General features: G+C 43.0%; 1 protein-coding gene across 1 annotated transcript in view; it reads right to left on the reverse strand.

The window, feature by feature from the left end:
- C17h10orf67 (similar to human chromosome 10 open reading frame 67) overlaps window positions 1-22554 on the reverse strand; it is a 170722-nt gene that overhangs the window by 139946 nt on the left and 8222 nt on the right. Inside the window, exon 2 of the mRNA XM_087591515.1 lies at window positions 13183-13363. The gene's annotated coding sequence lies outside the window, so the exon portion shown is untranslated. The remainder of the gene's footprint in view (window positions 1-13182; window positions 13364-22554) is intronic.

Consider the following 22554-nt stretch of genomic DNA (forward strand, 5'->3'; position numbering starts at 1 on the left):
CCAGTCTTACTTCTACCAGCATTGAATAAGTGTTCCCCTTTCTCCACATCCACACCAGTATTTAAAAAGAAAAGAGAAAGTAGTAGTGATTTTGGCTGAGGTATAAGGAAATCCCAAAGTCATTTTAATTTTCATCTCCATGACCACATATGCCCATTTTTGGAAGCCTCTGGAGCTCAGGAGCTAATGACTGCCACAGTCCTTTGAAGGTCAAAGGTGAGAGGAACAAAAAAGGAAAGGGTCAAAGGGTATAGAAGGATTGAAAGGAGCCAAGGGACTGTTTTCACTTGTCAATAAATTGCATGAGTGAAGTGGAGCAATTATCTGTCCCAGCTTTTCCCTGTTGTTTAGAAATATATTTTGCTTAGAATTTGATCTTTCATTACTCCTTCATAACTTTCTCTACCCAGTCAATTAATCCTATAAACATCTGTAGAGGCATTCCTATCTATAACATAACATATAAGAAGATAATAGTAAGTATTAATGGGTGTGAAGGTGTATGTTTAATTCTAGCACTCAGGCTGGGGGATTTTGAGTTTGAGACTCGCTAAGGGCACACGGCGAGAAAACAGATTGTCCCTGATTTCAATGAGCCCATGATCTGAATGGAGATTGACACATACCTTGTAACAAAAACTGCACAATTCCTTAGCAACAAGAGAACAAAGAACAGTAGAAGTAGAGACAGGGAGCGAAAGTCCCATTTGGGACACTGTGTTTACTGTGATTCATTCTGAGTTGTTCTCAATCCATTAAAAAGTCAGACAACCAGTGGGGGAAAGCAATCCAGTCGCTTACAGGAACCGTTCAGTAACACAAGGCTTTGAAGGCTCATATTCTCAGAAGAGAACCTTCCAGAATGTATTTCTACATCGGACTTTTACACCTTGGTCTGCTCTGTCTCACATCACAACTGAGATAGAAAATCGGCTTCAAATGCATCCAAGGTACAGGCTTTGTGCTGCTTCTCCCCAGAAGACTGTCACAATGACAGTCTCTCTTCTGTATTACTCAGAGAACTTTGAACTCTCCTTCACAAAACACCCCATGGCACACTGCCTCTCGCTGCAGGAATGCATTGCATGTTCCAGAAAGATCTTAAAGGTCCCATCCCTCCCCAGATCGGTCACTCCTTATATGACAGAGTGAAGCAAGGAAATTGGAACACTGATTCAGTAGGGAGTGTTCCCAAAGAAATCTTGGAGTGAACACATTACAATGAGAAAAAGAAAAGCCATGCATTGAACTCGATTTGAAGTTAGCATGCCACACAGAGCTGCTGCGACAGCCCAGACTATTCTATTCAACGGGCTCTCAAGACCCGACAAGTTATCTGGTGACTCAGGCGATTCCTAAGCAGAGACAGAATGCTCTGTTCAGCCTGTGTTTCTGAAGCATTTACTTGGGTGGAGCCCTTTCAATCGGGGAAGCAAAACAAGCTTGTAGCATTCCAGAAGGATTCTCTAATCTAAATATGAAATGTTCAAGTTGCAACCCATGGGTAGATCACCAATGAGCATGACGGGATTGTGATACGACGATTTAAAAAGGAAATAATGCTGACAAAATGGAATAGAACTTTATTAATTATTTATACTTGATAAAATCGAAGTATCAAAGTATTTTAGAATTGCGGTAGTTTGTATTAATGGGATGTACTCCATGGGCAAGCTGCTCAAATAAACTCTATGCGTTGTTAAAATAATTAAGCCAATGATGGCCTAGGGCTTATGACTTGATACGTTATAGGAGGGGAGCCCAAGGTATTCTGATAATTAATTAATTAATTAATTAGCTGATTAATTAAGTAAGTTACTTATTTAGTGTGTCCAGCAAGGTTACACAACGAGTGGTTTCTTCTCTGGATGCCCCGGGGCCATTTCTTTACCAGGAGAAAGTCAAAGAGGCAGGAGCTTCTCTTTAGAATGTGTCCAGTTCTCTTCCACCAACCATGTGGATCTCCAGCACTGACCACAGCCATCTTAACCCCCTGACCCATCTTACCAGCGCTCGTGGCAGTTTTAATTATGCTCCTACTGTTTACTCACTTCCCATAGCTAGATGTGCTCACACTGGAAATCACAGATGGGACTTCTGAAAATAGGAAAAAAAAATCATGAATGCTGATCTTGGCTGTCCATTTGAAATCTGAAATGCTTGAGATCAGAAGGTCCTGGATTTTAGTTTTGTACGTTGGAAAGACTGCATAGAGAGACATCCCTTAGAGAAAGGAGTCAGGTCTAAACATGAAACGTGTCTTTGTTTGGTCCTCATCTTGCGCACATAGCGTGCAGGTAATTTTGTATGGTATTTTTACGGAGTCCATGTTTCCATTGTGAGCCACCCCACTAATGTGGAATTTCCCATTTGTGGTGCTCTGTTCCTCGGAAAGTGTCAGGTTTTAGGAGCCTTTCAGATTTCAGGATTTTTGGTCTTAAGAGTGTTCAACCTGCTCTTAATCCTTCGTGCTCAATTCCTGTGGTGATTAATCTCCTGGATTCAGGAACCTGTGCATTAAAGTGCATTCTTGAACAGCATTGATTGCACTGAGAAGAAAAGGGGGCCAAGAGAAAATGATCCTCATCAAAGGAAATTGCTCCTGTAAATCCAAATTCTCAATGGCTGATCAGAGTCTGCAGATTGTTTCAAAGTCATTGGCCATTTTTATCTTTAAAATGTAAACAACTACAGAAAGGTTAAAGGATAGCAGATGAACACGCAATTTTTTTTTACGTTCAAAGCTGTTTAATATTTTGTCATAATTACTTAGCCTTTCTATGCACATATTTAGGCATACATACACACTTATATAGTTTATTTATACATGTCTGGAAATTGTATGCATTGTATTAAGTTTTCTATTTTATATTTTGCAAAAAATAACTCAGCTGGCTATTCACACACATGTGCACAGAGAGAATACAGATCATTTAAAACCAAGACTGTGCATTCTATATTCCCAACACCATCACCACACTTAGGAAAACCGATATTAATCATACAATATTATTATGAATAATCTACATTGGATTTTCTCAATTGCTCTAAAAATGTCTTATACACACATTTTTTTTCCTAATCTGGCTTCCGAACAGATTTGTTTCTTGTTTTATTATTTCTCTTTAGACTTTAATTCGTATAATACCCTGCATTAAAAATAGTTCTATGAAGTCCAGGTGAAGTGACACGCAGCTCTGATCCCAGCACTGGGGAAGCAGAGGCAGGTAGGTCACTGTTCCAGGCCAGCCTGGTCTGATCTACATAGTGAGTTCCAGGATAGCCTGGGCTAGGTAGAGAGACCATTTCTCAAAGACAGAACAAAAACCAAAATAAACATTTATGAACTAGGCATGGTAATATACACCTATAATCCATAACAGTAATGAGGCCAGCCTAGTTTACATAGCAAGTCCCAGGCCAGCCACACACATACCTATTTCTCTGAGAGTAACTTTTTCTGAGAGTCTTGGACAATTATCTCATATTCTGGATTTTTATATTAAATTTAGATTAATAGAATTTGGCAAATATATTTGCATTATTACATTGTTTATTGAAAATAAAGTAATGGATTTTCTCTGATATTTTTAGCATTTCTGGTATTGTAGTATGTAGACAGTTGGACTAATGAACAGTATGGTACTTCTACATTTGTCCCTTTAGGATATTTTGCTTTCATGAGGACAGGGGATTCAGCCGTTTTAACTCCATGCAAATGAGCAGCGGTCATAGTTCCCTTTATAACAGTAAACACTTTGGGGCATGTTTATGTAGCTTATCCTCTGTATCCTAGCAAGTCTCCAAAGCCATTGAGAAGCCACATGATCAAAATAAATACCAAGTGAACAACTGTACAAATAAAGGGACATGCTAGTCACGGCATTGTAATTTTAAATAAATTCCCTTCCTTATTAAAATTGTTATAAGCCTTTGAGTTACAGGCCTTGATAATCGTCTGTTGGGGTTGCTATAACAAAACACTCTAGACTGGGTAGCTTATAAACAACAGAAGTTTATTGTCACAGTATTGCGAGTTGGGAAGTTCTGTACCTCTATCCATGTCTGGAGAGAAGGACCAGTTTCTTGGTTCATAGAAGCTATCTTCTGGCTTTGTCTTTGTGTGATCAAAGAGGCAATGAAAGACATTTAAGAAAAAAAAAAAAGGTCGCAATAAAGAAAGTAACTTGTGTTTTCTCTCCCCTATCACACTCAATATGGAATATTTCTGTAATGAGAAGTGTGTGGAGTTTTCCTCATAACCAACTGTGTTCTAGAACTCAGCTGAATGCTGACATTACTTGGTGATGTTGTCAGATCCACAGGCTGAGTCCCACAGATCCTGTGTATTTAAGATGAGAACCAGTTATGCCTCTGGCTTAAGGGACAAAGGACAGCCTCTGCATTCTTCTCAGGCCCCATCTCAGGTTGGGATAATTTGCTACACTGAGGAAACGATTGCTTATGTCTCCTAGTTTATTTAAAGGACAATGGAGAAATAGTTCAATGAGGGGACCCCCAGGGATCCTATGCCCTCTCTAAGTACCCCACCCTCCCAGCCTCTCCTGGGAGGAACAACCTGGGAGCTCCTCAAATATGGTCTGTGTCTTTATAACAACTCTTTATTGGCCTCCAATCTCCAGGCTTTGACCCTTAACCCTTACTTGGCTTAGCCTTTCCTGAGACCGTTGAAGAGCACCTCCTCAAGTCATCTTTTTGGATCAACTCAGGTATTTGCCAATGGGGCTCACCATGAGAAGAAAAGATATTCTTATCGTTGCCTAATTTGTTACTTTTCTCATTGCTATGAGAAAATGCCTGTCAGAAACAATGTAAGGGGGGAGAGTTGGTGGGGGGGAGTGTCGTTCATCGAGGTAGGAGCCCCATAGAACTCATGGTAGCTGCCCCATGACCTTGAGGCTCTTGGGAACTCAGTGGACCTGGAGCCAGAGAAGGGACCCTGTCAAAGGCTCGTCTCTGTTTTCTGGCAGTTAGGTTTCACGGCCTAAGCTGGGCTCATACATCCTAAAACAGTGCCACCAGCTAGGGACAGGGTTTCAAAACACAAGCCTGTTCCAGATTTAAGCCATAATACCCGGCAACACCTTGGGGATTTAAAAACGCTGCAATGGGAACCAGCAAGAAACATCAAATACACCTCATAGCACAGTCACTGGTTTCATTCACAAGGCTCTGTTCTCATGACCTAATCACCTGGCATCATTCTTTAATACTCACTGTGGGGTTTAGCATTCCAACATATGAATTTGGAGGCAGGCAACAGAAGTATTCAGTTATAATTAAACCTGTATAGTCAGTTCAATCCCCAATGACATCTCTTAAGTTTTATTTCCCGTTTGTGTGTGTGTGTGTATGTGTGTGTGTTTCTGTGTGTGTGTTTCTGTGTGTATGTGTGTGTGTTTGTGTGTGTGTATGTTTGTGTGTATGTGTGTACCTGTGTGTGTGTTTGTGTGTGTATGTGTGTGTGTTTGTGTGTGTGTGTTTCTGTGTGTATGTGTGTGTGTTTCTGTGTGTGTATTTGTGTGTGTATGTGTGTGTGTTTGTGTGTGTGTATGTTTGTGTGTGTGTATGTGTGTGTGCATGTTTGTGTGTGTGTATGTGTGTGTGTTTGTGTGTATGTTTGTGTGTGTGTATGTGTGTATGTTTGTGTGTGTATTTGTGTGTGTATGTTTGTGTGTGTGTATTTGTGTGTGTACTGTGTGTATGTGTTTGTGTTTGTGCATGTTTGTGTGTATGTGTGTACGTGTGTGTATGTGTTTGTGTGTATGTGTGTATGTGTGTTTCTGTGTGTGTGTTTGTGTGTGTATGTGTGTGTGTTTGTGTGTGTATGTGTGTGTGAGTGTGTGTGTACATGTATATATGTGTTTGTGTGTGTGTGTGTGTGTGTGTATGCCCGCACACCTGTATGAGTCCTAGGTAGATGCTATCTGTCTTTCCCTGATACCTCTTTATCTCTTTGAGAAAGGGTCTCTCACCATCGCCAAAGCTCATCAATTCAGCTAGGCCTGCATTTCAGGAATCCGACTGTCTCCACTCCTTCCTTACTTTTCCAAAGCTGGGGTTCTAGGCAAGTGCCTGATGTCTGGCTTTTTACCTGGGTTCTGGGGGGTTCAAACTCAGGTCCTTGTGCCTGCAGTTACTAAGTTTTACAGAGTTACCAGGGAAGCTGAGCTACAGATGGAGAAACTGTACTCTACAGTAACTAATTGTTTGGTCTAAACATCAACAGCAATGGCTCCTGCCTTCCCATTGTCAGCCTCTTAAGCCCTGTTACTGAATGGCTACCAATACTGTTGTCGGCCGCGCTTCACTGACCTTAAACTGTACTTCGAGGCTGGGAACCTGCCTTCGCAGGGTAAGATCACTGGCTTATAGAAGTGGAAATGGCCGTGTAACTAGAAGACTTTTCAGGAGGACTATTGATTACTCTCTTTTTGAATCTGTAGGCCAAAGCTCTTTCCTATCGGAGAGTTGAAACTATTTCTCTTTTTCTCTTCTTTCCTCCCTTTTTCCCTCCCTCCCTTCTTTCCCTTTACTATCTCTCTCTCTCCCTCTCTCTCTCTCTCTCTCTCTCTCTCTCTCTCTCTCTCTCTGTGTGTGTGTGTGTGTGTGTTTATGCATTCTTTATCCATTCTGTCTGTTGATGGGCACCTAAGCTGCTCCTATTCCCAAAGAGGAATCTCTTTCCTAAGCTGCTGTGGGTTTCCGTGGCTGTGCATGTAGGCATAGGCTAGCTGGATCATATGCTGGATCTATTTTTAAAGCCTACCCTACTTTTCATTCTTCTCTGCAAGCGGCTTTTGTATGTTCTGTGAACAAGAGTTCCCAGAAAGGAGTTATACCTTCCACTGAAGCTTCTGGAAGGCCCTTAGCTGATGGGAGCTGCAGCGACTGTGAAGAGTTTGGAATATTGCACATCTGGAGCCTACCTCTCTCTGGCCTCTTCCTAGACACATTGCCCTCTACTGTACCAGACCTGATATCTCCAGGGCCATCAGGTGAACCTTCCGGAGTGGACAATAAAACTCTAGTTTCCAACAACCCAAAGCCAAGGATGTCCCCTGAGGCCTACAGCAGAGGTTCTCCCCTCGCTTTTCACCCGTCTTCCTGGTGTTCCCACTAATAGAAATGGTTTGATGTTTGCCTTTCTTTGCTCTGTTACTATAAATGCTTCATGAAATGGCTTTTTCATGTGGAATTTGGGGGTAATCTCCATCTGCGTTCGCAGGCCGAGTCCACTCACGTTTGGCTCCAGAGTATACAATCCCCTTTGAGATGAGAGTTGTGTTTGTGCATGGATAGTTCTTTGGAGTAAATCATTCTATGGTCAGAACATTCGATGTTTAGCTTAAATCATTTCTGCACAGGAGCAAAGTCTGTAGCTACCCTGCAGCTGGAAACCTGAGTCTTTTGGGCTCAAGCTCTCCGCAGCGGGAGAAGTCAGAAAACCTCCCAAAGTTTTCCTCGTGGGGCTGGTTTCTCAAACCTCTAATTGTACTTTCAGTTTCCCTTTAAACTCTCTCCAAGCTTTCTGTCTTCTTTTGGATATGAAACCCAGAATTAAACACAGCATGCGAGAGGATATGGCTGGTCCTAGGTTTAGGGGACCAGTGCTGCACACTTCTTTCAGTGCTCAAGTTCCATTGATAGTTTGTACAATAGTGAGAAGGAAGATACCAAGGTATGGTCAGATTTCTTGCTGATGGCCAGCCCACGTTAGTGGACCGAACGGCCTCCAGGCCCTCTTCGATTGGAGCACCGTGCAAAGCTGAGAAGCCCTTCCAAATGTCAGAAAAGGATCCAGGAAGTGAAAGATGATTCACAAGTGGGTTGCCTGGCATTCGTGTCCTAAGACCTAGTTACTGCAAAATTACAGCCTCAAATAGCTTATCCTGCCTACTCCAGAATTAACCACACATTCCTCAGCACCAACACTGTCCTGTTGAAGATACTACAGCACTTCATGGCTAAAAACACCAAGAAGTGTCACTCTGGCTTTGTTTCACAGGAAGCAGATGTCTCTTTTTGGGCAATGTTTCAGAAGAAATCCTCAACCAACACTTGAATTCACCTTTAAAACACAGAGTGGAACCTTGAGAAGAAGACATATCCTTTATTTTATGGGATTAACATATTCTTAGAACCTCACCTACAAATCATACAAATTCATCACTGCTGGCCAATCCTTATTTTCTTCATATCGTTCAAAATGAAATTCCAGAGTTGTTTTCTAGGACGAGGCAATAGAACTCAGGAAGAAAGTAAGCTCTCTTATTTACCAGCCTCCGAGCAAACATACTGAAGGGAAATGATATTTCTGACTTAAAACATTAAGTGGCAAAGGAACTGAGGCGGTAGATTGTACTTTTAAAGAAATTCAAAGGAAAACTGCCACTTATTTTGAATCTAAGACAAATTGGAGTTAGGGCTGTAGCCTGTCTGCACAGGGCTCCAGGTGAAGTCCTCACCTGCCCCTCCAATATTGACATACTGAGGAAACTCTTGAGGTGTAGGCAAACTGAAGTTGTTATAAAACCTTCCCTTGACGCTGCCTGTGACACGTGCTTGGCATAGTCGTATGGTACATCCCCAAGTCTTAGGGGAACATTCGCCCTTTGAACAAATGCATGAAACACATACCGGACAAGAAATCAAATTAATTAATAAAGACACAAATTACACACACACACACACGCACATACACACACACACACACACACACGCACACACACGCACACACACACACACGCACACACACGCACACACACACGCACGCACACACGCACACTGATTTATTTGGACTTCTATAAATCAGATTCTCCGTGTGTACTTCCACCAAAGGAAAACATTTATGACGTGTTTTAAGACTCTCCGAGTCGATGTAGATCGCTCCTGAGAGACACAGCCAGAATACAGCAAACACAGAGGCGAATGCCAGCAGCAAACCACTGAACTGAGAATAGGACCCCCGTTGAAGGAATCAGAGAAAGAACTGGAAGAGCTTGAAGGGGCTCGAGACCCCATATGTACAACAATGCCAAGCAACCAGAGCTTCCAGGGACTAAGCCACTACCTAAAGACTATACATGGACTGACCCTGGACTCTGACCCCATAGGTAGCAATGAATATCCTAGTAAGAGCACCAGTGGAAGGGGAAGCCCTGGGTCCTGCTAAGACTGAACCCCCAGTGAACTAGTCTATGGGGGGAGGGCGGCAATGGGGGGAGGGTTGGGAGGGGAACACCCATAAGGAAGGGGAGGGGGGAGGGGGATGTTTGCCCGGAAACCGGGAAAGGGAATAACACTTGAAATGTATATAAGAAATACTCAAGTTAATTAAAAAAAAAAATTAAAAAAAAAAAGACTCTCCGAGTCATATTTTCAGATTTCTTCTTAGGATCCACTGAAAGAAGCTGATCTTTCTTTTATATCAACCCTACCCAATCCAACTGCCTAGTCGACTTCCTCTAACACCCCCTCCCCACCCTTGTCCCTAAGCAGTCTTCTCTTCTTTGGTTAAAAATATCTGTATTGTAAAGTTGGGGGCTGAAAGGAGCTTGAGCTGGGAGAGGAAAAAGATGTCTAAAAAATTCAGGAGTTCTCCTAGGGAAAGCTAAGCCTCACACAATAAAAGGCTAGATGAAGAGAATGTAGGAGAGGAGAGGGGGAGGGAAGGACAGCTAGGAGAGTGGATGTGGGCACTGAGGGGAGAGATGGCCTTCAATTGGGCAGGTGTGATCACAAGCCTTTAGAGCCAAGAAGTGTTATAAAAATGGAAAAGAAAAAAAAATGGTGGTGATAGTTAAATTTCAACTTGAAGGATTTAAAATCACCTCTGAGACATATCTCTGGACCTGTTTGTGAGACATTCCTAGACAGGCCTTCACTGGTGTGAGAGCCTTACCCCCGAATCTGGGTGGCTACACTCCCTGAGCTCAAGTCTGGGCTAAGCAGAGGGGAGAAAGTGGGTGGAGCAAACGCCAGCCTGTGTGTGTCTCTCTGCTTCCTGCCTGTGGATGCAACCACACCACAGGCCTCACACTCCCACTGCTGTGCGGTCTCCTCCAGGAAGCAAAATATTTCTTTTCCTCAAAATGGCTTCTTCAGATATTTTGGCACAGCAGTTAGAAAAGCAATGAATATAACGCCTGAAGAGTTATTTACTGGGATTTAAGAATTAAAATACCACCTCACGTTTGAGAACCTAGGCACCTAAAATAACGGAGTTCACTTTAAAAAGTAACACTGGCTGTCTGAAGGATCAGAAGCAGAGCCTGCTGCTGTAGGCACAGCAGGAGGGGTCCTTCCTCCAGGTGTAACATGAGATGATGGGGCCCAAGCATGTGTCTGCAGAACATCTACACCTCCCTCTCCTGAAGCATGGTCCCAAGTTCCCCAGACTTCCTTGAGCAAAGAGCTACACGTTGATTTACAGAGATCCTTCCAGCTTTCTCTTTGGGTCTGTTTTTCCAAGGGTCAGGGTCCAGGTTGGTAAGGCATGACACAGAGTTCTCATTAACATGAAGGATAGCAAGAGCTCCTTTAAGACATGGGGAGAGGAGGGTAAGTGTAGGCCTGGGCAGTCCCCCTGTGCGTTGTAATGACAAGGAGCAAGAGAACTAGAAAATGAAACCTAGCCATCCAGAGCATCATATAGATACATATATTTTGGTAGAGACATCAGCATCTTTTATGTGGTACCTTGGTCGTATTTAAGTAATTAATCATGTGACATTTGCACCTTGGTTTGTACTTATGCCTGGAGCGCAAAAGTGATGAGAAAACTCATGTTTGATTTGAGGTTCACGCACCTTCGGGATGCAAAGTAATTGTACTCAGAACACAGGCTCAGAAGTAGTGCTATGGCTGTGCTTTGGACTTTCTGACCCAGATTCATCCCCAGTCATATGGTGATTTGGGGATATGTGGTAGTTTGAATACCCTTGGGCAGGAGAGTGCCACTATTAGAAGGTGTGGCCTTGCTGGAGTAGGTGTGACCTTGTTGGAGGAAGTGTGTTGGGAGAAGGCTTTGAGACCATCCTCCTAGCTCCCTGGAGGATAATCTTTACCTGGCTACCTTTGGATCAAGATACACAACTCTCAGCTCCTTCTCTAGCACCCTGTCTGCCTGGATGTTGCCATGCTTCCTGCCATGATGATAATGTACTGAACCTCTGTAACTGTAAGCCAGCCCCAATAAACATTGTCTTTATAAGAGTTGCCTTGGTCATGGTGTCTCTTCATAGCAATGGAAACCCTAACTAAAACAGGAGGAAATTAGGATACAAAGCACTAGTGAGGGGAAGAGCTCCTGGGAAATTTGTACTTTAAGAAGAAGGAGAAAGAGGGAAAGAAGTGAGAGAGAGGAGGAAAAGAAGGAAGAACAACACACCTTTACTCTTAGCACTCAGGGGGCTAAAGCAGGAAAATCATGAATTCAAGGACAGCCTGGCCTTTAAAGAAAAGTCTCACCTAGAAATAAAAAGTAAATAAAATAAAAAAAGACAGCAAAAGAAAGGAAGAAACAAAGAGTAAAGAGGAGAAAGAAAGAGTTGAGGAAGAGGCTTGCGTTGTGTCTCGTATGATCCCCTGTGTTGCCTCAGGCTCTGCAGAGTTCCCATCTCTAAGAAGGACCACATGCAGAACACCCCTCAGCAGGAAAGATCTTACCCAATGCACCCCTTTAACTTTACACTTCCCAGCCTCTAAGACTTTTTTTTTTTAAAGCCTTTATATGTATCAATTATCCAGTGTTTGGAACTCAATCTAAGAGACAGAATAGACTCAATATAATACAAGTCTTTCAGATATGCTCCACGTGCATAGGAATCCGTTTGGGGATGCCACAATCTGGCATAAAAAGAACAAGACAAGGTTCAAGCCCCACCTCCATTTATCTGCTTGAACCCTTCTGCCTTAGTTAGGGTTTGCATTGCTGTGAAGAGATACCGTGACCAAGGCAACCCTTAGAAAGGACAGCGTTTAATTGACTGGCTTACATGATTGGATGTTCAGTCTATTATCATCAAGGAAGGAGCATGGCAGCTTCTAAGCAGGCATGGCTCAGGAGGAGCTGGCAGTTCTGCATCTTATTCCAAAGGTGAACAGGTGAAGACGGCTCCCATGTGGTTAGGAGAAGGGTTTCAAAACGCTCTTCCATAGTGACACATGTCCTCTGACAAGGTCAAACCTACTCCGATAAGGCCATACCTCCTAATAGTGCTGCTTACTCTCTGGGCCACGCGTATTCTAACCACCACATCTTCCAAACCTCGCCAGGCTTCCTTGGGATTCCAGTTGCTGCAGGGTTCATGGAGACAGCCATGTAGTATGTTTGTTGCTGTGCACAAGCCTGCAGGTAGTCTGGAAACCCTACAAGTGGCTTTGACTTGTGTTCGAGTCGCCACTCACCCTGCAAATGAAGTGTTGCAGGGTAACTGAACAGAGCGTGCAGTCATTTGCAGAACCTGCTGTGTAAGAGTCCAACCAATCTGGGTTTTCCTTTATCTCCTACCAGACACATACCTGAGCCCCATCACTCGGTGCCCTTAGTTACTAAACCACAATTGTCATTATGTTCTCAGAATAACAAAACAAGAAAAGAGCGCAAAGGTGTTTGTCATACAGACAGTTGATAATCTTAAGCTTTTTTGCTGCAGGCTTGCATTGAATTTTATTTGCTCTTAGACAATTTCTCTTATTCACCAGGATTTTGAATGTTGATGGAGTCTGCCAAGATTGAAAGTTAAATTTGTAATTATTTGGTACATTTAAGACTATTACTTCTTTAAAATGCGAGTGTGTGTGTTAAGAGAAAAACAAGTTGTTTTTTTTTTTCCTTTTCTACTCATACACTCAGAGCAACACAGAAAGCTTTTGTGATCTGGTGTGTGGGAGTTTCCACACCCCAAGCAATTCTCTAGGAGTCACCAACTGAGTGTTCTATAATTCAATTCTGACATTATCTCCCCAGAAACAGAACCCCTCAGGTTGAAGGCTCACTCCCACAATGCTCTGTCCTCTTCAGATGCCAATTGTCAACTGAGTCACCCAGGCCCCTGACGAACCGACTGTAATCCATGAGTCTCTCAGGTTTGACTAATTTGCTAGAATGGCTCTTGGAGCTCAAAGAAACACATTTACTGGTTTTGAACTACTTACTTTTCTGTAGCTGGAACCAAAATACCTGAACAAAAGTGCAGGAACAGCTTCAGAGAAGGAAGCTTTATCTTGCCCGTGATTTCAGAGGACGTGATTTCAGTTCACGACCACTTGGCCTTATGTGCTCAAGCAGAACGCCATAGTCGTGCAGCTTGCAGAGGCTGCTGCTAATTGCCTCATGCTGGGGAGAAAGCAGAGAGAACAAGGGAATATGGACCAGGTACAATTTCAAAAATGTGGCAGCAGTTACCTCTCTCATCTAAGTAGGCCCTACCTCCTATGGTTTTCACCACCTCTCTAAAACCAGCTGAAGGCCAAGCACTTAACACGTGAGCTGTCAGTTAAATCTCATATTCAAATATTAAGACATTTACTGTAAAACATATTGCAAAAGATACAGATAAGTACCCACAGCCAGAGATAGGTAGAACTTGTCTATGGGCTGTCAACTCCATGATCTTCTCTGGACCCACCACCCTGCTTGCTTTTCATATGTTCAAGTGGAGGCTCCTTAAGTCTTGCTGTCCAAGACTTTTAGGGAGGTCAGTTCTCAGTGCTTCAGCTTTCTTTCTTCAAGACTGCTGTCTGGCGCTGAAATGACTCTCTAATATCATGGCTGCTTGGTCTTTCTGGAGACTTGACCTCAATCTAATGCTGTCTATAGGCCCCACCTATGCAAGTTCACTCCATTGGCACCAATTTCAATGTGATCCAAAGGAATTTGGATTAGTCAGCATTCTCTAGAGAAACAGAGCCAATAGGATGAATACACACACACACACACACACACACACACACACACACACACACATTTGTTAAGTCAACTTACATTAAAATAGTAACAACGATTGTCTCACACCAAGAGGCTGAGAACCCAGTAATTGTTCAGGCTCTGAGGCTGGGTGCCTCAGTAGTTCCAAGCTGACATAGACTAAGACCTGGAAGATTCCTGGCGATGGAAGCCTGGAAATCCTGCTTCTAGTATCAGCAAAGGAATCGGCAGCAGCCGCAGCAATGCCAGGGCTAACAAACATGACAGAGAGGAGAAAGGCTAAGTAGACAAGAGAGAAAGCCAATGAGGCAAAGGGCAATGGTCTTCCTTCTGCCACTCCCTGTTATATCTGGGCTGCTACCAGAAGAGATATTTGGGTTCCCACTTGAAGGTCTTAACCATATTGATGAAAGCAATCAGGACAATTTTCTGGGTGATGTTCCTGCTCAGGGGATTCTATTTTTTATTAATTGTTTTATTTATTTACAACCCAAATGTTGTCCTCCCTCTCAGTCCCCCCTTCCCTTCACTTCTGAGAAGGTCACCCCATCCTTTGACCCTGGGGTATCAAGTTTCTACAGGATTAGGTGCATCCCCCTCACACTGAGGCAAGACAAGGCAGTACTCTGCTATACATGGTCCTGGGCCTATGACCAGCCCATGTATTCTCTTTGGTTGGTGGTTTAGTCCTGGGAGCTCTCAGTGGTCCAGGATAGATGACACTGTTGTTTTTCCTATGGGGTTGGCATCCCCTTCAGCTCCTAAAGTCTTTCCCCTGTCTCTTCCATGGGGGTCACCGACCTCTGTCCAGTGCTTGGCTCTGAGTGTCTGCATCTGTCTCTGTCAGATGCTGGTAGAGCCTCCAGAGGACACCCATGTCTTCCCACTCCCTGGGGCTCAAGTCTCTCAAGGGTTAGGTGCAACTTCTCTCACTAAGGCCAGACCAGACAGTCCTCTGCCGTAGCAGGGACCTTATATCATCTGGTGCATGCTGCCTAGGCAGGGCATTCTAATTTGTTTTAGCAAATTGTCTCAAGAACCAGCCACTACAGAAATAGATGCTTTTCATCACGTTTGTCACTTGGGGAGTTACAAAAGAGTTCAGAGTTCTGTGTTGGGAACTGAGGCAAAGACTGAGCCTGTTTCAAACTGCAGCTGGTTTGTGTACGTGGTTGATTTTGTTTTCATTGGTTGGGCCAGTGTTTTGGGAGGCTGCTTTGATTTCATTTACATTGTGGGCAGATTTTATCTTTCAGACTTGAGTCTTCATATGTAAGACGCCAACAATTACACTAATCCAAACCACCACACCACACACGGTGGCATGGAGAAGTCTAATGGTACAAGCAGTCACATCTGAGGTAAAAGAAAAATGGGATAAAAGAACAGATATAAAAACTATACACTCACTGAAGTTTCTGGAATTTGCTTGCAGCTGTTCATTTCTTTCTCAGGAGCACTTTTTGAAGGGCACTAAGTTGAGTCAGTCAGACACACAGACACCTGCTGCTTGCCTCTTCCCAGGCAGCTGGCAGACACACGAAGTCCTAGCAATGAGAGCACACACTGACGTTACATTTGGACTCGGATTGGTACAGTTGGGATAGATAAAATGCCTGCGACGTTTACTCTTCCTTTTCTCCTTCCTCATCCAAGGGATTATTTAATAATCTATTTGCACATTTAGCACATACTTGACTCTAATAATAACCCTGGACCTGAATCATCTTCCTCACTTGCTATTACACGGAGTCCTCAGCTGCTTCCACGACTTGTGTGCCCAGCTCTTGGTGCTATCTGGAAACCTCAGAGAATGTGCAGAGTGACGAGGGATGTTAATTTTAGCTATCCGTGACGTGAGCAACCTTCTATTTGTCTGAATTGATCTGCCTTTAAAATATGCGGTATGATGATGACGAAGGAAATGTCACTATATATAAACGGGGTTTAAATGATCACCTATAAGATATACATTCTGTCTAAGAGTGTAGCACAGAGATAGAGTCTCTGTATAACAAATTATGTAGGACATTGTTTCAATTATTATGAATGGTAAGAATAACAGCATTGTGTATCAATACTGATGTCAATGATCAGTAGGGGTTTTGTGCTCTCCAGACAAGGTCAGAGAAGGAAGCCCTACTGGTAAGGGAAGTGCCCCATTTTGTGATGAGCTTAGAAGACAAGAGTAGGCTTCCACCTTAACAAGCAGGGCCCAACAGTTATTGATGTGAATATATGTATAAATAACAATATTCTTAGTGGATTTCTGGGAGGTAGAGACAGTTTTCAGTTTCTTGGTTTGAGGCTAGTTACATAAGCATATTGAGTCTGTTAAAGTTCTTTGAACCAAAACTTTACAACATGTGTCCTTCTCTGTATATTGAGCATTCAAATATTTATTATTTGGACCTCGGTTTTGTTTTGTTTCTTCATGATGCTGGAGATGAAGAGCCACATGCTAGGTATTTACTGCACCTCTGAGGTAGATCTTAATTAATTATAATAACAGTAATGATGTTGGTTTTAAGAAGAAAGGTATGATAATGTGCCATCTATACATATAAAGGTATATTTAAGCTGCATTGAACATAAAGTAGTGTTCAAAAGTTTTACAAAGAAAAGAAACAGACAAGATTATTTAATGAGCCCCTATTTTATGACTTTCAACTTTCTTCCACAACAAAACAACTTTTTCTCGCCATATAATTATAGAGATGCGTTATATTGGGCTTTAAAATAACTGCTCTCTTTGATCTTATTTTTGTTGAAAGATAAATCTGTAGCTCCTCCCTTTCTTGGGGGGAAGTGTGGGGAAAATGGAGCCTCCTTATTCACCACAGACGGGAGTGAAGCTCAGGACAAACGCTTTGCAGGTCAGCCTGGGAGCAGCTCTAAGAACATGTAACGCTCATATGAATTTGTTGATGCAACTGTGCCTTAAGAATCATGCCAGAAATGCCCTGAGAACACCAAGGTACTTTTCTTCTTCAGTCATCTGGTTAATCTTGATCGCCAGCTTCCCTGGATGAAGCAGTGCTTGTTCTTTAGTGAAGCACACTTGGTGTGTCTGGGAGAATATTTCAGAGGATTAACTAAGGGGTAAATCTTTCCTAAATGTACTTAAGTGTGGGGCCATCCACAGTCTGGGACCTGAGTGGAATAAAGCACAAAGGAAGTCAGAGAGCACAAGCAAGATTTCTCGCTCCTCTTCACGGTCCCTACCAGGTTAAGCCTCTCTAGCAACACACTTCTGCCCAAGCATGTGAGCTAACCATGAGTTAGACCTCTGAAAATGAGCACAATCTTTCTTCTTAAGTTACCCTGGGTATATTTTTACCATGGTGACAATGACGTAACCAACACATTCATGTAACTAATTTGCTGAGTGCAGTAGGCTCAGCACCTGGACCAGGGTGGAGCAGGGAACAAGACAAGTCCAGTCATGGCTCACAGTAGAGTTCATCATCAAATGACAAACCATCCAACTCAGGGCTTAGTTTGCCCGTGAACTATGAGATGATGAATAAGGGAGCTGGGCTCTGTGGTGCATGCCTTTAATCCCAGCACTCAGAAGGCAGAGGCAGGTGGATCTCTGTGAGTTCAAGGATAGCCTGGTCTTCATAGTGAGTAACATGACAAACAGGGCTACATGAAGGGATCCTGTCTCAAAACAAAACACAAAAGACAAATGAAGCCAATGATACATAAAACAGCATGAATGTTCACGATCGGGGATAAGTTTGAACAGCAAATCTCAAACAGAACCATTTAAGGTTGTAACCAACAATTTGAGGGCAGAGTAGCACACAGCTATGTCTCAGATTGATGTCTCAGGGTTTTAGATGCCCCCTTTTGGGGAGGGTGTGTTTCAAGGCAGGGTTTCTGTGTAGGTTGTCCTGGAACTCACTCTGTAGACCAAGCTGGCCTCAAACTCTGCCCCCTCTGCCTCCCAAGTGCTCCTGAGAGATTAAAGGTGTGCACGACCACTGCCCCACTTTTTTTTTTTTTTGGTTCTTTTTTTCGGAGCTGGGGATCGAACCCAGGGCCTTGCGCTTCCTAGGTAAGCGCTCTACCACTGAGCTAAATCCCCAGCCCCTACTGCCCCACTTTTTAAATGAAAATAATTACATTATATACTTAAACATACATAGAATTCATAATATGGAATAATTTGGGTGCATATACATGTGGCCATTCACCACCATCTAATTCTGACTGGTTCCTGGCTTCTTCTTGGGCATCTGTATAGACCTTTTCCAGCATTCCTGTCAGCTGTGACAAGTGACTAAGTCCTCAAAATAGAATGACACTTGGAAAGTGGGCAGGTCTAGACTCATGGTAGGTATGCTTCCTTCCCTATCTTCCCCTTTGTTTCCAGTGCCCCCCCCCCCAAGACTTGATGGTGACCAACCCCTATCCATGCAGACAATGACAATTCCTTGGGCATGTTGGGGGTCAGACTGGTGACATAGAAGGAACCTGGATCCTTAAATAACCATAAGAAGTACAAGTCTTCCAGTGGTGTTGACTTTAAAAACAGAGACCATTTTCTTGAGCAGTTTTAGTTTTAGAGAAAAAATTTCAGAGCTCTTGTGAATGCCCAGGCCCCTTCTTGTTTCCTCTCTCACTATATCTTGAAATTATGCGGTGCATTTGCTATGATTATGAACCATTATTGGTACAAAATGTTATTGTTAAAGTCTAGTCTTACACCGTTCTAAGTTACATAAGTAGATATGTGTTTAGTTTTTAGTTAGTTTTAGGCACACAGTGCCTGTCAATTGGTGATGCCACCACTGCTAACCTCCACTAACTCTGTGGGTCTTGAGAATGAATGATGATGTGCAGTCATTATCACAAGGTCAGAGCACAATCCTACCATTGTCACATGGTTGTTTCTCATGGGTGCCCCACTTACCCACCACTCTTCCTCCCCTGCACCCCTGCCAGACTCAGTCCTCTTCTACTCTCACTAGACTTTCTCCTTTTGCAGCATGCCCGAGAATCTGATTAGTACAGGGTCTAAATTTTCCCACTTTAGATTTTATTTATTTATTTTTAGTCTTCTATTGCTGTGATAAAACACCTTATCCAGGGTAACGTGAAGAAGGGAGGGTTTACTGGGAGTTTAAGGTTCCAGTGGGAAAGGAGTCCATCATTACGTCATGGAGCATGGCAACAGGCAGAAGGTATGGTGTTGGAGCAGCAGCTGAGAGGCCAGTTGGAGCTCCCTGGGATTTCCTTTCATGACTTAAACCTACCCTAGTTGTACACCTTTTCCATGAGGCCAACCTACCAGAAACTGGAGACTATCACATGCTCAAGCGATGTACGTAGGGCATCTGATTCAAACAACCGCAGAGAAAGAAGAAGCCACTGAGTAGCAACAGGCAGCTACAGAGTGTGTTAATGTTTGTACATTGAGGGAAATACGTATTTCTTTAACAATTTCAGTACCTTACAGCTAAAAGGTAACTCCGGAAATTTCAAATGTCACACAATTGCAGAGACTATCTGTAGCTGACAAAATCACACTCCTGCTAGAGCACCAGGCAGTTGCAGTCAGTTTGAAGCAACCTCATATCCCCACACCTAGGAGCAAAACAAAAAGACATTCCCACAACACTTCCGTGTTTTTCAAAGAAACTAAATTCTAAATTGCCTCTGTATTTGTCAGATTCTCTTACTTTATTATGAAGCGGTTTTATAGGTCTGATTACTTTTTTTTTTTTCCCGGAGCTGGGGACCAAACCCAGGGCCTTGCGCTTCCTAGGCAAGCGCTCTACCACTGAGCTAAATCCCCACCCCGATTTTTAACTCTAATATGGCTGGCTAGTTATGTGTAGCATGAAATAGTTCCCCTAAGGGGAATATTTGTTAAGACTGGAATTGATATCTGTTCATATTTATTGATTACTTTCAATGGGCCAAGCACCACACTGAGTAAGTCTTATCATCTCATACGTTGTAGCTACTTTTCAATTGCTGTGATAAGACACTATGACCAAGGCGACTTGTAGAAGAAATGATTTGTTTGGAGCCTATAGTTTCAGACGTTTTGAGTCTATGACGATCATGGTATGGGAGGGGAGTAACAGGCAGGCAGGCAAGGTGCTAGAGCACTAGCTGACTGCTTACATCTTGAGATCCAACTAAACACAGCAAACTGGGAATAGAATGAGCTTTTGAAATCTCAAAACCTTCCCTAGTGATGCACCCTCTCCAACAAGTCCATGCATAATTCTCCCCAGACAGTTCTACAAACTGAGAACCAAATATTAAACTATATGGGCCCATGGAGCCTTTTCATTCAAACCACTGCACTCACATAGCTAATATAGCATATGAGGTAGGTACTAAGTTAAGTTCATGCCAATCGTCCCAACACCACCCTGTGAGCTGGTTACTATTATAAGGTTCATTTCTCAAATGAGGAACCCTTCCAAGGACACATAGCAAGTATGTGGGCAGAGCCAGGGTTTATTTAAGCCTAGGTTTGTTTTCATTCCAAGCATGAACTCTTAGCCACACTGTTCTGTCTAGGAGGAAGTGTTGGAGGGGCCTCTTGAACAGAGGCTTATGAAGGAAAAACCTCAACCACAGAAACAGAAAGCTTCAAGGTCTTCTCTAAATACAATTCATTAGTATCCAGACAGAGAAATTGAGTCCTATACCAGAGTTGAATTGCGTTTCCTAGTCTGTTGTTTGCCTCATGGGTCTCTGTCCTTGTATGGTGGCATTGTGCGCTGTGCCAGCGAACAACAGACTGTAAGTCAGACACTGTTGGTGAAAGAAAGGAAGCTTTCTTCAGAAGCATAGGTGTTATCTCCGTATCCTATCTTTGTTATCTCTGTATCCTATCTTTCTCTCACGTAAGTTTGAATTTACGAGTCTCTGGAGAAGATGCCCATGAAGTGACGGCTGAAATACACCCATTGGTTTAAGCATCCTGCAATAAGTTGCTGAATGTATAATCTTGACACAAACTGCTTGATGAAAAGCAGGCGGTTTCCATGACATCCAAGACAGCATCTACAGCATGCAAACACCTTCCTAATATAGTTTTTTTTTCCTGGTAAAAATAGAAAGCTGAAAGATCAGTGAATTTAGGCTGGTGGGGGGGTGGTGCTTGAAAAATAAAGACATTTCATTAGGTTTATGACTCTTCAAAAACACTGTGTAATTCTCGCCAGTGCGGTAGCAGTCATCCTCAGTATTCACACCATTGACATTTGCCTGTTTATTTGAGGCCTGTGTCGATGAAAGCTATTAATAGATAATGATTAGAACTACTTTGCAGTGATTTTCATGGGGCTGATGCTCACTCTGTCACTGAGCATGTATTTGCTGTCTTGTCAGGACCAGAGAAAGGCTGAACAAAGAGAAACTAAATCACCCAGACCTTGTTCTTCAGTAACAACGACAACCGCACACACACACACACACACACACACACACACACACACACACACACACACACCCCTTTTCTGCATGGAATAGCAAGATACAACCCAGTTGTATCTCTATGTGTCTATTAGTGTCTTTTCTAAGATTCCAAGGATAACATCCTAGGAGAGATAAGAACACCATCTAATTACCCCTGAAGAACATTGGTTTCTCTCTCTCCTACCATTAGCCATCATGGTACCTCACCTGTTTCCTCTGGGAGTCAACATAAGCAAAAGGAGACACTGACATGCAGAACCTGCCCTGGAATTTACAGTTGCTGGATGTAAATAATGTTACTGGATGTCAAACTTGGACGAGGTTCCCCAAAGACCATGACAAAACCATTAAAACCACACCTATTTCGTAAATGTAAGGCTAGACAAGAAGGCCAATGTATGACCCACTCAAAATTTCACCCCTATACTTAACTGTGTGGCTGGTGCTTCTTTAACACTGGCGAAAGTGCCTCCGTGTTTAGCATTGTTTATAACTGAGTCTACTCTCCAACCTTCTTGTAGAGAGAATTTGTTATGAGCACCTATTAATTAAAAACAGCCTATGACCAATGAGTTGGGGCAGGAAATAGGGGGTGGGGCATCTGGCAGAGAGAGAGAGGATTCTGGGAAGTAATCAGGGCCTTGGAGATTCTCCAGGGAAGGAGGAGGTCAGAAGCATGGGAGCTAAGCCGAGATAACCAGCCTTGTAGAGGAACTCAGGTTAGAATGAAGAGGAGATTTGCCCTGGACTTGGATGCATGAAGTTGACCATGTGGAAGATATAAAATTGTTTGAATGGGTTAAATAAGTTATGATCTAGTCAGGGAGTGAGCCAAAGCTTGTGACCTGGGCATTTAAGCAGGGGCTGGGAGGAAAAACTTGGATTAATTTTTAACACTCACCTACTAGCGTTTTCCCATCCTCTCTTTCCGACACACCACAGGACACCACAGGGCATTGTGTGCTTTATCTTGAATGCAATGGCCAAAATCAACTTGTTCAACTACAGGAAAACTGGAAGGCTGTGGATGGAGGGAATTGGCTCCTGTCCTAAGCTGCTTCCCATTGCTGTGACTAAAAACTAGGACCCAAACCAACTTGGGAGGAAAGGGTGTGTTTGAGTGTACAGCTTACAGTCCACCCTGAAGGGAA

The sequence above is a fragment of the Rattus norvegicus genome, chromosome 17 (assembly GCF_021556685.1).
Source record: "Rattus norvegicus strain SHRSP/BbbUtx chromosome 17, alternate assembly SHRSP_T2T, whole genome shotgun sequence".
NCBI lineage: Eukaryota > Metazoa > Chordata > Mammalia > Rodentia > Muridae > Rattus > Rattus norvegicus.